Source organism: Balaenoptera physalus (assembly GCF_965194825.1).
Source record: "Balaenoptera physalus genome assembly, chromosome: 3".
Lineage (NCBI taxonomy): Eukaryota > Metazoa > Chordata > Mammalia > Artiodactyla > Balaenopteridae > Balaenoptera > Balaenoptera physalus.
In genome coordinates, this window is record NC_138890.1 from 158125111 (window position 1) to 158142193 (window position 17083).

The window sequence follows — 17083 nt, forward strand, 5'->3', positions numbered from 1 at the left end:
GATAGCTAGTCTCTCAGTATATAGCCCTCTGAGTTTCCTACCACAAAACTAATTTGGGACAAGTGGAAGAGGTACAGATTACTAGGTCGACTGTGGGTTACATAATAGGCATTTCAAAATTATCTTAATGGTATTAATCATTTAGCGGTCCACTTAAAAAGTAAGAAATATGTATAATAAAGGACATGCTAGTAAACCAGTTTTAAAGAGACCTTCAGCATTTTATAGATATTTTCTTCTTGTTAAATATCATTATTTTTCTCTTTTTCCACCTGAATTACAGTGGTTTCAGAACCTTTGTAGTCCAGAGTGCTTGATGTCTCATCTTATAGGCATATTTCTCTGTACTCTCTAGAGGGGGAACTGACATACTTTTGGCTGATTCTGTGACCATTGGGATGATTTTCAGCTTCTCATCAGGTATTTTGAAGCTCATTCGCAGACTGCTCAGCTAGAAAATTACCTTACATCCTGAGTAGGAACAAATTAGAGTAGATTCTGAAAATGTATTTACAGTTTTAAATTACACTATACATGACCAAAACATGAAAATCCAACCATGCCAAGCAGATATTTGCTTGATCTTTTCAGACACTTGATCAGTTTTAAGATTGTAAAATAATATCCATACACACAGCTGCCTAGAAATATTGAACCTCATACTTCAGTACCATCACTTATTCATTAAATTATCCTAAGCAAGTTGAGAATCATTTTAACGTATGTGTCTTCATTATTATTTCTAAAAAGGGATTTAAATGAATACATTTTTATTATAAATATTTCCGTGATACCAGAAGGTCTCTTCAGAATTGAAAGTCAGGTGGTTACTCTTCCCAAGCCATAGCAGTTGCTTCAGGCACTGTTTTAGAATGCTCAAGATCACAACCACACACAAAGTAGGAGCTTTCCACTTAGCTACCTAATCTGCGCATCAGCTGGTTCAGTAACCAAATCTCAGGACCATTCCTCCACCTATATGAACTACCGGAATAAAAAGAGGCTGTGTATTAATTTGAAAATTCAATTCCAGAATACAATGTATTTTCCCCCTTATTAATAGCTCTTACTTTGAAGACTAACCTCCAGGTATAACCCTGCCAATGTTAAGCTCCTACCCCATTAAAAAAAATCCCATTTTTTTTTTTCTGTTTTGTTCAGCAAATCTCTGGTTGCTGGATTCTTAACTTCTACTGCTGTGTACCATTTTCAAGCAGTAGGGGGAAGTTTTCAAGCCAAGGATGCTTTTTTTTTTCCTACTGGACTTCATTCCTTCCACTAATGTGCTTAGTGATATGATCATTTTAGATAATTCTCACAAAAAGAGCTGAATTATTATGGGAAGGAGGGTGTCATTTGTTCTACATGTGGGATGATACACATTAAGTCTTTATCACAGCAAAAACACTGCTTAGTTTATGGGAAAAAATCCCTGTTAATGCTTCACGTGACATACTTATACCTCAGTATGACTGCATCCTTTAAAGGTGGAGCACAAAACTGATCTCCTTGGATTGAGCATCTTTTGCATCTGGTATTTTGGCAGGATGTGTTTCATGAAATAGTCTGTGATACTGGTTGCAATCAATCATTTATCATTTTGTGGTTGGTAAGAATATCTGTCACTCTTACTTCTTAAAATGCACTGTAATGAACGTCAAATCACTCTTGCTGATGAAATAGAACTGCAAATAGTCTGCTTAAACTGTTCTTACACGAAATGTGAAACATTACAGTTTTCACACCGATACCATTTAGATGCCATGTCATTAAATCTAACAATTATGACAGGAAGATGCATAGAGTGATAGTTCTCAGAAGTGACCCACGTTTTCATGTAAAAATATCAAATTTAAGAAATTGTGTAATAAATGACCTACTAGTAGACTTTATTGTAAATGTCTTTATACTTCCAAAGGAAAAGTGTGATTACATATGTCTCCTTTAAGGTAAGATTCTGTTCTTTTATTCTTTTAAACAAATGATAGTTGTTTTTAAACTAACCATGTCCTATATTACCATGTCAGTGTTACCACATGAATAGATAACATTTTGCTTATAATGTGGCACCAATTCTTGATTCTATTATATTACACTATAGGTGCAAATTATTTCATCTTTCTCGTTAAACAAATGCAGAGTTTTAATTTTATAGCTAGGCTTAACTTATGTGGAGAAAAATAAACTTAATTATTTAAATAAGGAATGAAAATTTATGATTTTTACTGGGAATGTTCTTTCTACTTTACTAATATATGGTAATTGAACAACTTACACTCTTATAGCTTTTTTAAAGCATTTTAACATTTGGCTTTAAGGCAATTGCATTTTTTCTGGATTATCATGCTAAAAGTGTGCTATATCATCATCAAACTTCAAAAGGAAAATATGTGTATGAATGTGAATAACGCTGCCTATGTTGAATATCAATAGTGATTACCCAAAGTTATTTTTAAGCATTACATGATCACATGCTGTGGAGTAACATTTTTAGAAAAGACCAAGAGAAAATAATGACTACCAAAAAATCAAATAACAGGTGAACTTCATATAATGTTATTCTACTTTTTGTGAGATCCCTGATAAATGTTCTAAGGATTCATTTATTCAATTATTAATTATCAATTAATTTAATAAGCACCTGTAAACTATTGAAAACAGGGCAAATGTTTACTGTTTTTATAAATTTAGCTTCATTCAGGTTTCTATCACTCTATCATACTATAGCTCATGGTATTAAGGGATAAATTAAATCTTCAATATGCTTCAGTTATTTTTTTTCTAAAAAATTATGGCTGTTTTTCATAACCTTGCTCTGAATATCCAATCTATTACTCTATAAATGCATTTATATTACCTTGAATATAAAGGATGTTTCATTTGCATAATGTAAACTTTTTCTTAAAATATGTATATCTCATGCATATATGTGTAAAGATTCAGGTGAGAGCAGGTGAGGCCCTAATCTGTGCAAAGATGCTCATTAGAGAAATAAAGGACTTAACATCTCAACTGCTAAACTTAAGTGTTCAAATGGCTGAATGATGCATATTTAGTTCCAAGTACCAAAGAAGCAGTTAAACATTAGGGCATAGGTTGTGAATATAGACTTATCCACAAAGTAGGATGCTAGTTACAAGTATAATTGATTATACCTTAAGTGTGCCCTATAAACAATGGATTCTATAGCTCCTATTTGCAGAAAAGTTATTATATAAAATGTTTTTTTCCATGTACATATGAGAGTCATGATTTATTGTCTGCATGATGATGTGGAAAGATCAAAGCTTGGGAGTAAGACAATGGTTTGAATGAAAATTTTGAGAGTTATTCTACGGGCATTTTAGGGCAAATTGCTTAACTTTTTGATCCTTGGTTCCTTCTCTTGATTTAGTATATGACTGCATAGACAACACTCACTAGTGGTCAGGTCTTTCTCCTTTTGAACTTCCATGACTATAGCAAGCTAAATTTGTAGAGATTAACTACAGTCAGAGCTGACCTGCTGGGTTAAATGAAAACATGTGGTGGCCAGGATTTTTTATGTATTGGAATTTATTTGTCATGTTGGGATAGAAGTGGTTTCCAGGTCACTTAACTAAAAAAAAACAGCATTTATTTTTGGCAAGCATGCTTTCAATAGACAGGCATGGATGTTTCTGGTAGTTTAAAGAATCAGTGAAGTTTAGATTGTAATGAAACTTTTACCACCATATTTCAAAAGGATTAGAAGTCAAGCAAAGAGGAGAATAGGAGGTAGCTAGAGAGAGTACAGGGTCACAGGAAGTTTGTGTTTTTTTTTTTTTTTTTTTTAAATAGATACTTGAGCATGTGCATAGATGAGGTGGAAATCTTTAGAAAGAGAAAGGAAATACTGGATCAAGGTTTTAGAGTATTGGAGGAGTCATTAAGAGGAGATGATTGCCATTTGACCCTCAGCTGGATTGGGCAGTTGGAGGGTCCTCATCACTCCTCTGTCCTTGGCATGTAGTCCCGCCCACCATTCCCACACTAGGAGCTGTTTCAGGGACGCAGCCTTGAGAGAGTAAGGTGTCGTTGAGGCCATCTGGACTGAATACATGACTAAACCCCCTTAACGCGTCAGTATAAAGATTTAAGATTCTGGCGGGTAGGTGCAGAGATCTACTTGTCTTGCTGCTGCTCAAGACAAGGCTTGTATATGTTTTGTTGCTTATTAAACCTGACACCTACCAATCTAGAGTGGTCTGCCTTTTTTTTTTTTTTGTTCATTTATTTATTTATTTATGACTGTGTTGGGTCTTCGTTTCTGTGTGAGGGCTTTCTCTAGTTGTGGCAAGTGGGGACCACTCTTCATCGCGGTGCGCGGGCCTCTCACCATCGCGGCCTCTCTTGTTGCAGAGCACAGGCTCCAGACGCGCAGGCTCAGTAATTGTGGCTCACGGGCCCAGTTGCTCCGTGGCATGTGGGATCTTCCCAGACCAGGGCTCGAACCCGTGTCCCCTGCATTGGCAGGCAGATTCTCAACCACTGCGCCACCAGGGAAGCCCTGGTCTGCCTTTTTGTTCTGTCTCTCCTTGGCCTCCATATATAGGGTCAGTTTCAGATTTCACCTGGGAAGCTCCTGAGTTTGCGAACCAACACAGAGAAGATGAAAATTCACAATATGGAAGGCATAGGTGGAAGATACAATTAGAAGATGTCTTTAATTTTAATAATGCATGTGAAATAGTATTCAATAATAATGCAAGTGAAATAAATATCAAACAATTTTAGCTGAGATTTCAACATTTATTAAAACAATATCTTGAATGTCAAAAAAGATTGTTAGGAAATAACCAAAATGTGATGCTAAGTAATTTATCCAAAGTAATACTTTAAAATGTAATTGAAAGAGATACAAATGCTGGGTAAATGTTGAGGACTGGAGGAAGTTAACATTAGTAGACTCTGTTCTGCCCACGGAAAAAAAAATGTGTGCTGTCATCAGCACTAAGTGGTATGATGCATTTAAAACTCTTTCTCAGGAAAGAGTATATGAATGTTTGAAGTAACAGGCAAATAACATGGACCTAGAGTCTATCATACAGAGTGAAGTAAGTCAGAACGAGAAAAACAAATACCGTATGCTAACACATATATATGGAATCAAAGAAAAAAAAAAGGTTCTGATGAACCTAGGGGTAGGATAGGAATAAAGACGCAGACCAGACGTAGAGAATGGACTTGAGGACAAGGGGAGGGGGAAGGTTAAGCTGGGACGAAGTGAGAGAGTGGCATGGACATATATACACTACCAAACGTAAAATAGATAGCTAGTGGGAAGCAGCTGCATATCACAGGGAGATCAGCTCAGTGCTTTGTGACCACCTAGAAGGGTGGGATAGGGAGGGGGGGAGGGAGAAGCAAGAGGGAGGAGATATGGGGATATATGTATACGTATAGCTGATTCACTTTGTTATAAAGCAGAAACTAACACACCATTGTAAAGCAATTATACTCCAATAAAGATGTTAAAAAAAAAAATCCAAAATGAAGTGTCCTCCGACAACTTTGTGAGTCAATGTTACTTCCATGAAAGGTAGCCATTACTCCAAGGGATGTGATTTCAGGCAGATTTAAAAGCAAGATTTTACTTAAACTCTACTTTTCTCTAATTACTGGCAATAGGGTAGTGAGTGAAAAGTGAAAAAAAAAAACTCTTGGCAAGACTTTATACTATATGTTTAGCTAGGCAAGAATGGGGAGCCCAGAATAATTTTCTGAAATAGATGAGTGTTTCACAGTGAAACATCTAGTTATCTTAATCAGTACCCAGTATTTGTGCTAAACTGCCTTCACCACTATATAAGATCCTAACAGAGAAGAAAGTTCAGAATTAGAATTTTAGCTGTTGGAACCAGAATTAGAGTTATGTCAAGTAATCTAGCACATACAGTGAATTTCTGTGTATACCAAATATAAATAATAGACATCTTAACAGCAGTATTAAAATATTGATTCTGTAGTACCTTCAAATCTCAATATTTTATGTTTATTTCACAAGGAATTGTATTACCTACGATTGTATAATAGTAGTAATGAGGGAAACAAAGATATAAATGAAAATTTATGGTGTGTAATCTGCCCCATCCCAGTAGTTTACACACACCTCCAGACAGTGATACTGGCAAACAGGTTTTACTTTTGAAAAACAAAAACTAAAGTCAGGCATGTTCAAAATACACAATCACACCACAATGGAAAAGGCCCAACTCATAGAGTTTGGGCTGGATTGTAAAATATGAAATCTTTTTGGAGGAAAATTTGGCAGTATCCATCAAAATTTAAAACCCAGTGATTCCAATACTCAGATTATATTCTGCAGAAATATTTTCATCTGCTTTTCATTGCCTTCTGATTTTATTATTCTCTCCCTGACTGCTTCTCCTTCTTACTTTCCTTTGCTGAGTTTTCTGTCTTCAGACCTATACAGTCAACCCTTGGGCAATATAGGCATTAGGGGTGCTGACCTTCCACACAGTTGAAGATCTGCCTATGTTTCATAGTCAGCCCTCTACTTCTGGTGTTCTTCTGCATCAGCAGTTTTGCATCTGTGGATAAAACCAACCGAAGACCATGAAGTATTTACTGTCGAAAAAAATTTGCATATAAGTGGATCCTTGCCTTTCAAACCCATGTTGTTCAAGGGTCAGCTGTAAGTAGATACTATCAGAATATCTCAGGACCCAGTTCTAGGCCCTACTCACCTCTCTATCTTAGAAACTCACTGAAGAGGTAATCTCGTTTAGTAGCACAGGTTTAAATGCCATCTGAACACCTCCTTCCAAATCTGTGTCTTTGTCTCCAATGCCTATGCTGAGCATCATATTCCAATCTCAGAATGCCTACTTATTATTTCCACTTGCATGTCTGTCTTAGTCTGCTTGGGCAGCTAGAACAAAACACCATAGACTGGGTGGCTTAAACAACAGAAACTTATTTTCTCACAGTTCTGGAAGTTAGGAAGTCCAAGATTAAGATGCTGGCTAATTAGGTTCCTGGTGAGAGTTTCTTAGTTTCCAGATGGATGTCTTCTTGCTATGTACTCACATGACTTCTTGGTCCTGATACAGAGAGAGAGTGAACAGACTCTGTGGTGTTTCTTATAAGGGCACTAATTCCATCATGAGGACCCCGTCCTTATGACCCCTTCTCACCCTAATTACCTCCCAAAGACCCTGTCTCCAAATACCATTATATTGGGGATTAGCAATTCAACATATGTGCCCCTGAATTTTGGGGGTCACAGTTTAGTCCATAGCAACATCTAAATATTTTAAACACAACTTGTTCAAAAATCAAACTATTGATTTTTACTCATTCTTACCACAACCTAAATATAGTAACTTTTAAAATTCTCTTCATGCCAGTAAACTATATAATTATTCATTTAATTTTTAAAGAACTTAGGGTCAACTTTGAGACCTTGCTTTTCTCCCTTCTCCCCACAATCAGTGCCACTGTTGAGTCTACTGGCTTCGTGGCTTTATTGTCTATATATATCTTTCATTCAGTCACTTCTCACCTCCACCATAATTACCTTTGATCCAGCCACTGTTATCTTAGTCTCCAAACTGGTCTTTAAAAGACTGCTTCTACTGTTATCTCCCTCCCCCAACAATTTATTGCACAATACCCAGACGTAAACCCTCGAATATCACTGTCAACGTATTTCCATAGCTTAAAGCCAGTATCTGGTATAGACCCTCAATTTTCTTTCTCATTATACCCAGTTTATCCCTGCCACAGGGACTTCGCACTCACCCAGCTTCCCCCTTTACTTCATGTAGATCTTGGTTTAAATATTCTTGCTTCAGAGCTATGTTCTCTAACTATTCTATTAATACCACTTCCTTCTCCACAAGAATTATTTTTACCCATTATACATTTAATTTTATTTAAATCAGACCTGCTTCAACTTACACGATACTGCATTATATTATCCGTTCCAAAATAAAATGCAAGCCCCATGAGGGAAGCCCTACAAAAGTACCTGGTCTGGTAAATGAATAAATGAATGAGTGAAAGAATGGATATAAATTCACCTAAACATACACATGCATATAAAAGGAGCTGAACAATTTGTATGATGATATGTTAAGAGTGGTTACATTTAGGGAGGAAAGTGAGACATACTTGTGAATAATGTGACTTTCTATAGTAATCATGCATATAACTTGGCCCATAAATGTAATAATCACTAACTAATCATGCTGTTTGTGTTAGTATTCAGTACTAAAACAGTGTTCTCCCATTAAAATGATTGAGGGAATAAAAAGAACACAATTTGAGTGTCAGCCTACCAAAAAAAAAATGGTTTTAAATTTAAGACAGAATAATTTGGACAAATACTAGTTATTTTTTCACCTCAAGATTCAATACTATCTCACTGTGTATAATGTCCCTGATTCCCTATGGTGTCTACAATTAAAATAAACCTCCCAAGATAAACTAAAATGGGGGAAGAGGGCCTGTAAAGATTTGTCTTAATTGGCTCTGAGATTCAGTTTTGTTATCTAAAGAGAACAGGGAAGAATCAGTATTAACACCTGGACTGGTGTCTATGCAAAGTCCAGAGCTCCTAAAGTAACAACTAAACTGCTTAATCTTAAAACCCTCCAAGGTTTAATTCAGTAGCTCTCTTCAGAAGGGCATTGCTAATTCTTCCTGAATTGCTGCTGCTGCTGACTGCACTGCCTTAATTTGAACAGTATTCAAAATTCCATTCTCTCTAATGGAGTTAATTGCATTATGAAAGTCGCTTAGAGTGGAAACTTATTTCCTCTCGTGGAGTATCTCTCTACAGAGTCCTTTTTTTCCCTTTCAACTTGACACATGTGCACATTTATACAACATAATGTCACAAATGCAGCCATGCCCTGTTTAAACCAAGTTTCAAAGAATCTTTTTTAAAATATTTATATACACACCAAAGCATGTTAGCTGTCCAAAGTGCCTGCGATTTTATATATGCTCAGGCCATCTGATCTAATAGACTCTTAAGTCCTTGGAACATTAACAAATCTCTGAGCTTTTAAATAGGCTGTGACCTCTTCATTTAGAGGGCTACTTCAATAAAGCAAAGGCTCACTTAGGTTAATGATGGATCATGGAGCTGTTTGATTTGCAGTGAGTTAAGTTGCCTATTATCCCCTAACGATCATGTGGGTCATGTTATCACTTCCAAATAATGAGTCAAGCCCCTTCCCTTGTTCCTGTAGATTTCCAAGTCATTACAGGAAATCTTAGTGTATAAGTCTGCGAAGCTTTGTGCCTGATAACTGTAGATGAATTATTATTTTGGCTGAGCATATGAAATTTCAGCTAAGGGTCCATTTCCTCATGAGAATATCAGCAGCTTATTCAAAGTTCATCTGAGCATCTTGAACAGAAAGGCGGACGTTCTCTCCATCTTCCCCCACCCCGTCAGTTAAGCATCCTTCAAATTATATTCACATTTTCTATCTACTTTTGCTCCCTGATGCATATATACACAAGCATGCCCACAGACAGAGAGAGACAGGTAGGCAGTGAATCAACCCATACATTTTAAAAATGCTACCTTAATTATAAATGTCATATCAAGGGGCCAAAAATCTGTTTTATGATGCCAACATGGTGATTGCTTCCTTTTCATGTCTATTTTCTGCTAATTCTGTACAGTCTTTTTAGAGGCACGTGTTCATGCTAGGAAATCTTTAAAATTAAGGAAAACTCACTGCAAAATATATTTTAAATGCTTTTCAAAGCATTTCTGTGATGCCCTCACATTTCATGTTTATCACTCATGGTGTGTGCATGTATGCACGCACACAAATGTTCAAAGCAACTTCTTCAGTAAGATCTCTAAAGCTAGCTAGATGTTTCTGATAGAAGGCAATAAACCCTTTTGGCATTAATCCTTCCTAAAAATGAAATACTTCTGTACTATAGAGAAAGCTATATAAAATATGAATGACAGGAAAAAAAACAACTTCATTTATTCTTGCTCTGTGATTTATGGTGTGGAGACAACAACCATGGAGGAGGTGAAGAATGGTGAATTCTTCTGTGTTTGATGCTAATTTTACAGCACTATGGAAAAAGAGAACATTGTGCCATTCTCTGGATCTCTAAGTGAATTTGTTTAAAGATGGCCCATTAGTTCATGTCACCATGGAGAACTAGTACGTTATGAATGTTTTTACAAATAGACTTGGGAAAAATTCCCCAGTATTGTGGATTCACAGAGAGCTACCCTAAAAAATTATTATATTTTGCTTTCCAATTACAAAACTATGATTAATAACTTTAATGCAGTGCCAAGATATTTTCATTAATGGTTACTTAACCAATTTTTGTAAATACATTGACTCTTCCATTCTTTAATGCCAAGGAAAGTTTCAAGCTCCATAAAAGTAAGAAAAAGTAATTTTAGGCTGAAATGGTAGAGCCAAATTCTCTTATCAAAAACCAAAAACCCAAAAATGTACCTATCATTCTTTGACAGAAATTAAAGTAAAAATATGACAAAATGTATGAAGACATTTCCTAACTTTTCCTTGGGCTTATAACACGTCAAAATGCATTTAACTACATCAGTTCAAAATGTTTAAACTGTATCAGGAGATTTGTAGCATGACCGAAATCAGTTTGAATATTTTTGATGACCAATTACAAAAATATCAAGACCTCTCCATAGTCTCTAGTCCCCATCCTTTATTTCTCAAAATATTTTCAACTTTATCTCGTGTCCCATATTAAAAAAATCTAGGTGGTTTAGCATTTCTAATTTTATTATGGAATTTCATCTCTACGTCTGGGTGACCACTCGGCTTATAACTTAACATTCTAGAGCTATCTTGCCTTATTCCTGATTTACCATGTACCCTTGACCTGTAAAGTTAGTGGATCATTAGTTAGTACTTGATTCCAGGTTATTTACTTGACCTTAGTTCTGGTTCCTGACTACTCTCAGCCTCCATAATGGTCAATGACATTTCAGCACTCCCTTGTGAAAAACTCATGGGCCATGTCTTTCATGGACAGCCTGATACTGGCTTACACAGCCCTCCTCTTGAGCTCTACAGCCTAGCTCCATCCATGTTAACAAAGTCATAGAATGTTCATTTTCCCCTTACGTTGAATCAGCTTGTTTTTAGCTACGTACATATAGTAATTTTAGCCATCTGCCGTTTAAAATACTTTTGACATTAGTTATTTAACACTGTCCATCTCAGGTGACATGTTTATATTTTAAAAGAGGCCATCTGGAGGTGATGTTTAATCCAAGTCATGAATAACAAAGTTTGGGATTCCATGACAGTTCCATGGATGCTATTTTGAGGATTTTTTTTTTCTTTTCAAATATAACATGTTAGATGTTTTCATCAGTTGTCATCTGATGTATTTTGTCACTTAGATGGTAATTGCTACGTTTCTTGTTTAAGTATATTTCATAATATAAGTGTAATGAATGCTCACGGCGAAGAAAATCAGTTATTGCTGAATGTGTTAAACTGAAATTTTCATCTCCCTTCTTACTCACCTATTTTCCCACTTCCCAGAGATAACTACTCACACCAGCAGTTTCCTATGTATTCTTCCAGAAACTTTCTGCCGCCTCATAAATGTTTGGATATATTGAAGACTATTCTCTTTCTTCAATTTACTTGATGATGATTTGACCCAGTTAATTGCTCTCTCCTTAACACAGTTTTTTAAACTTGAGTTCCCAGATGCCCACACACCTATGGTTTTCCCTTTTACCTCACTAGCAATCCCTTCTCAGTTTTATTTGCTGGTTTCTTCTTTTTCACCTTAATATTGAAGCAGCTTTGGTTTTCTCCTGTCTGTCTACACCCACACATCCAAGTGATCTCATCCAAGTTCATAGTTTTAAACACCATATGTTGACAGCTCCCAAATATATATCTCCAGCACAGATCTCCCAAAATCTAATCTCCTATACCCAACTGCTTTCTTGGCACATAATACACTTGTATACCTAATAGACATCTCAAATTCATGTGTCCAAAGTGAACTTTCGGTTGTCACTCACAAATATATTCTCTCCTCAGATTTTACCATGTCTATTCATAAACTCCATCCTTTTAGTTACTCAGACTAAAATTTCTCAAACTCTCTTACATCCTCTATTTCTCTCTCATTGCATATTTAATCTGATAGGAAATCCTGTTGGCTATACTTCCAAAGTATGTGTAGAATCTTCCCAATTTTCAGGAGTGTCACTGTTCTCACCATGATTCTAGTAGTAATAGTTGCCTATATGAATTACTGCATTAGCCTCCTAACTTGTTTCCTTCTAGCCTTCCAAAGATAAGCCTCAACAGCAAGGGTCATCCTTTGAAAAAATGTCAGCTCATGTTACCCCTCTGTTCAAAACCAACTGATGGCTTCCCATTTACCACAGAGGAAATGCCAAGGGTCTGTTATGATCTGTGCCCCCTCATCTTATTTCTGGTCTATTCTCCCTACATTCTTCCCATTGCTCATTCTGTTCGCACAGTTCTTCTTACTTTTCCTGGAAGTTAAAGGCTTATTCCCACCTTTGCTAGCCACTCCCCCTGCTGGAATTCTGTTTACCAGATATCTACTTGCCTAGCTGCCTCCAGGTGTCTTTGTTCAAGCCCCCTCCCCCCCTTCTCTATGAGATCTATTCTTACTACTCTGTTTAATAGTGCAAAATGCACAAAACCCTCAGGCGATACAATCACCTTTATCCTGTTCTACTTTTTCCGTATTGTGTTTATGATTTCCACGTCTCCTTCCTGGAATATAGACACTTAGAGACCAGGGGTCTTTACATCTTGTGCATTGATCTGTCTCAGGAAATAAGAACAGCATCTGGCAGACTAGCACACAGTAAGCAGTTGATATATATTTGTACATAAATTTTGTGTATATAAATAAATGAATGACCAAAGTACTCCAGATTTCTTATATGACTTTCGTGTTTCATAAGCATATATGAGCATGTATTAGCATGAGCACACACAGTCATTTTTTTAAAGGAGAAAGAAGAAATGCAAATCATTTTGTATGTTTGTTTATAAAACAAGAGAAACATGGTTGAATTTTAGGACCATGAAACAAAACATCTACTGTCTTAGTTTGTTCTGGTTTGTTGGTGTGTGATTGTAATTTTGTGGTTTTAATTGCACTTGATGAATTGAAATCCAAGTTTTCACTGGACTGCTTCTAAGGTTCCTTCCCAGTGATGGTGGAGCATCAACAAGGTAAAAATTACCTCTGCCTGATGCTCTTTTTACATCTAATATTCATGTACTTTATCCTTTATACTCTTACGTGTTCAGCTATTTACAAACCAAGATATGTGTGTGTGTGCATGTATATGAGCACATATATGCAAACAAGTGTCTACTTATGTGTCTGTTTGTTACTAAGTTGACTTACAGCAGATCAGAATATGTAAGTTCCCGGAGTATGTCATTTCAAGTGTAAATTATGCATAGAAACATACATATATACTCATGCACACCCAGACAAAGAGAGCAATGGTGAGAGAGAGAAAGGGACAGACAGAAAATTTAGATGATGTTTATGAAGTATAAGAATTATAGCCATTTATATGATTATAAGTATTTTCTGTTTACGAATATTTAATACAATATTTAACCCTTTATTTTTTTGTCACACAAAGAATCTATGATACAACAAGAAAACAAGAGAAATAGTAAATAAACTACTGAATATATTTAGTAAACAACATTATATTAACATAAAACAACAACAGTGAAAGTGAACTTTTAGCTTAAATTGCAAACTTACATAAAAGGCTAAAATATATATTTTATGAAATGTCTATTATCTTTGAGTAAGTGCCCTTTTATCTGGCTGTCCTAGTCCACTTGGGCTGCTATAAAAAATACCATAAACTGGGTATTTATTTCTAATAGTTTTAGAGGCTAGAAAGTCCAATATCAAGGCACTGGCAGATTCTGTCTGGTGAAGACTGTGCTTCCTGATTCATAGGCCTTGGTCTTCTTGCTGTCCTCACACGGTGGAAGGGGTGAGAGGGCTCTCTGGGGTCTCTCTTGTCAGGGCACTAATCCCATTCATAAGGGTTCCACCCTCATGACCTAATCACCTGCCAAAGGCACCACCTCCCAATGTAGGGCCATTGAGGCAGCGGGTCATGACAAGATACTCAAGCAAAGGTCTGCAAGAAGCTGCTGCCTCAGCTGAGCAACTGCATCTATGGATCTGCAGCCAAGAAAATAAGGCTGGGTGGCAAGGCCCTCTCGGCTGCTTGTAGAGTCAGGAGCACACACGCATTCAAACACAGGCTGAGCCCTATTGAGATGGCCATGACAGCAAGGTGGCTCTTCATTTTGAGGGTGGGCTGCACCCAGCACTCAGGGACTGCTTTGCTTGGCCACAATCCCAGGTCTCCAGCAGCACAACTAGCTGCATTTTCATCCTTTTTCCATTCTTGATAAGCATAAAAAGGTTGGTTTAAGTCTCTATGAAAGAAATCTACTTATTTCTAACACTCTGCCTATCTGAACACTGCAGGCATATCCTATGTCAGCAAAATCTCTTCTTCAGGATCACATTCAGGTCTGAGTCTGCCTCTCCTACATGGGCTGCTCAGCACAGACCCCACTGCCTTCACTTTGTTCCATGTTTCTTTGGTGGACAGGTCAGTTTCTTTTTGGTTGTACTGTAATTTCTAACCAAAACTAAGAGTCTAGTGTACCTCAAGGTCATCCTATAAGCACCTGAAATATTCTTTCACTGCTCAGTTTTTAGTCAAACATGAAAATAGTACATACTGCACCTATTTTAAAAAGTGTTAATTTTTGCTTTTCTGCCCCATTTCTACCTGGAAACAAAAGAGAAATGCTAGCTTTAGAATATTTTTTGAAGCTATGCATTGATGCTGCTTTTTGCTTGGTTTTGGGTGTCTCATTGTGTCCCTGGGCGAGCCCCTCATGGGGAGACAAGGGAAAAGTAGAGAATGGGTGACCTCCCATTCTCACAACAAGCCACCTCCAGACTGCTTTGAAATAGCATCCCAAAGAACCTTGCACAGAGAGGCTCGTTTAGACCTTGTAGAGATGTTAACTTTGAACTGCCTTTCCTACAGCCCTCCTGGGATGGTGCCCGCAAGCCCTGTGCTGCCCTGCTGCACCACTCCACTTGCATTCTAAGTCCTGGATCATTTTAAGAATTAATTCACAGATGCAGTGTTAGTTTTCTAGGGCTGCCCTAACAAAGTACCACAAACAGGAGGCTTCCAACAATAGGAATGTACTTCTGGAGGCCAAAAGTCCAAGATCTAGGTGTAGTCAGGCTGTGCTCCTTCTGGAGACTCTAGCAGAAGATCATTCCTGCCACTTGTAGCTGCTGGTACCTCCAGGTATCCCTGAGCTTGTGGCCACATCACCCCAATCTCTGCCTCCACTGTCATGTGGCCATCTTCCTGTGTTTCCGTGTTTGACATCTCCCTCTCCTTTCTCTTATAAGGATCCATCCTAATCCAAGGTCATCTCATCTTGAGATCCTTACCTTGATGACATCTACAAAGACCCCATTTCCAGATAAGGTCACATTTTGAGGTTCCCAGTGAGCATGAATTTTGGGTCACCTAGGGATGCCCAGCCTTGTGGTAGCTGACCCATTCCAAAAAGACATGGAAAGTAGCACTTTTAGAAAGTAATGTTCATAAGGGTCTTTCAATTCTTTTCTTTTTTTCAATTTGGTAAATTATATTCCTAGTCAAAAAAATAATAAAATAAAATAAGGCTGGGTGAGTCTGAGTCTGCTGTGGATCAGTGTGGCCAGCCTTCAGGGATAAGAGCTAATAGAAGAGTATAGCAGAGTGAGGCCCAGCTGAGACCACTTGCCTGCCTCTGGGACTGTCCATCAAAGGTTTGCCCCCAATGGTCTTGGAGAATATCGGCTGCTCCTTTACTCCTGTCTTTCAAATGATGCTTCTGGTCAGTGCTCCTCAGCAACCATCTGGAAACATATTCCATATTTCATATTTATGAAACATATTCCCAGCTTCACCAAGCTGATAGAGCATGGTGCAGCAGGTCTATTCCTCATCACCTGGGCATCCAAACACATCTCTTTAAACTATGTTTAACTTTCACAAAAAGGAAATAGCAAAATTAGGTTTCCACCTAACACGATAATCCGTTAGCTGCACATCTAAGTGCAATTTCTATGTCAATTATATTTAATGTTTAATAGCTCATATTTAATCAGCCTGTTTTTCCACTGTGGTCTAGTATACATTAAACAATAATGAAAAGCAATATGTAGTAAATGTTCAACACTACAATTTGTCCAGAATGTACATGAAAAATATGATGTGATCTTTCACTTCTCTCTTCATCATAATGAACATATTTTTACATGACTAAAATGTGAACAACCTATTGGTATTCTCACATTCTTCTGTAATACAAAATATTTATCTGACATATGACAGCATTCTGGAAGGCCTAATAATATCCTTGAAATTCTGAAATTTTATTCTCATGTATTTGGGTTTATTTTATATGAATCTGACATCCCAAGATCATATTCTTTTTTCATTTCACTTTTATTTAGTAAATATTTGTTTAGCTATCTACTGTATGCCAGACCCTGTTCTAAGTACTGTGTATACAGCAGTGAAAACAACAAAGTCTCTATCTACATGGGACTTTATATATTATTCTTCTTTAGCCTCTAATCCATATATCCCATTAAATGATAACTCCATTGGAGATGAAGAAGTTCAGCTAAGGAATTTAAGAATATTAGTGTGGTAGTTCTGGCTTTGTCACAATCTTGAAGTTCCTACAGAAGCAGTGCAAATAGTGATAGTGTCCATTGTGGGGGTAACTTCATCAGTTACATGGTTACCCTTATTTTCCAGAACTCCCTACAGTAGAATTATGGCAGTTTTGTAACAAAAAAAAAAAAACGAGTTGCTTTACTGTCTTTGAATAATCTCCTAAACCAAAAATAAATTCCCACAATTGTTTTTTTTTTAAGTTTACATAGCTCTCTTTTTTAAAAAAACATTTTAAATTGATATATA

General features: G+C 36.9%; 1 protein-coding gene across 1 annotated transcript in view; it reads left to right on the top strand.

The window, feature by feature from the left end:
* CDH12 (cadherin 12) overlaps window positions 1–17083 on the top strand; it is a 998421-nt gene that overhangs the window by 8305 nt on the left and 973033 nt on the right. The gene's annotated exons all lie outside the window — the stretch shown is intronic.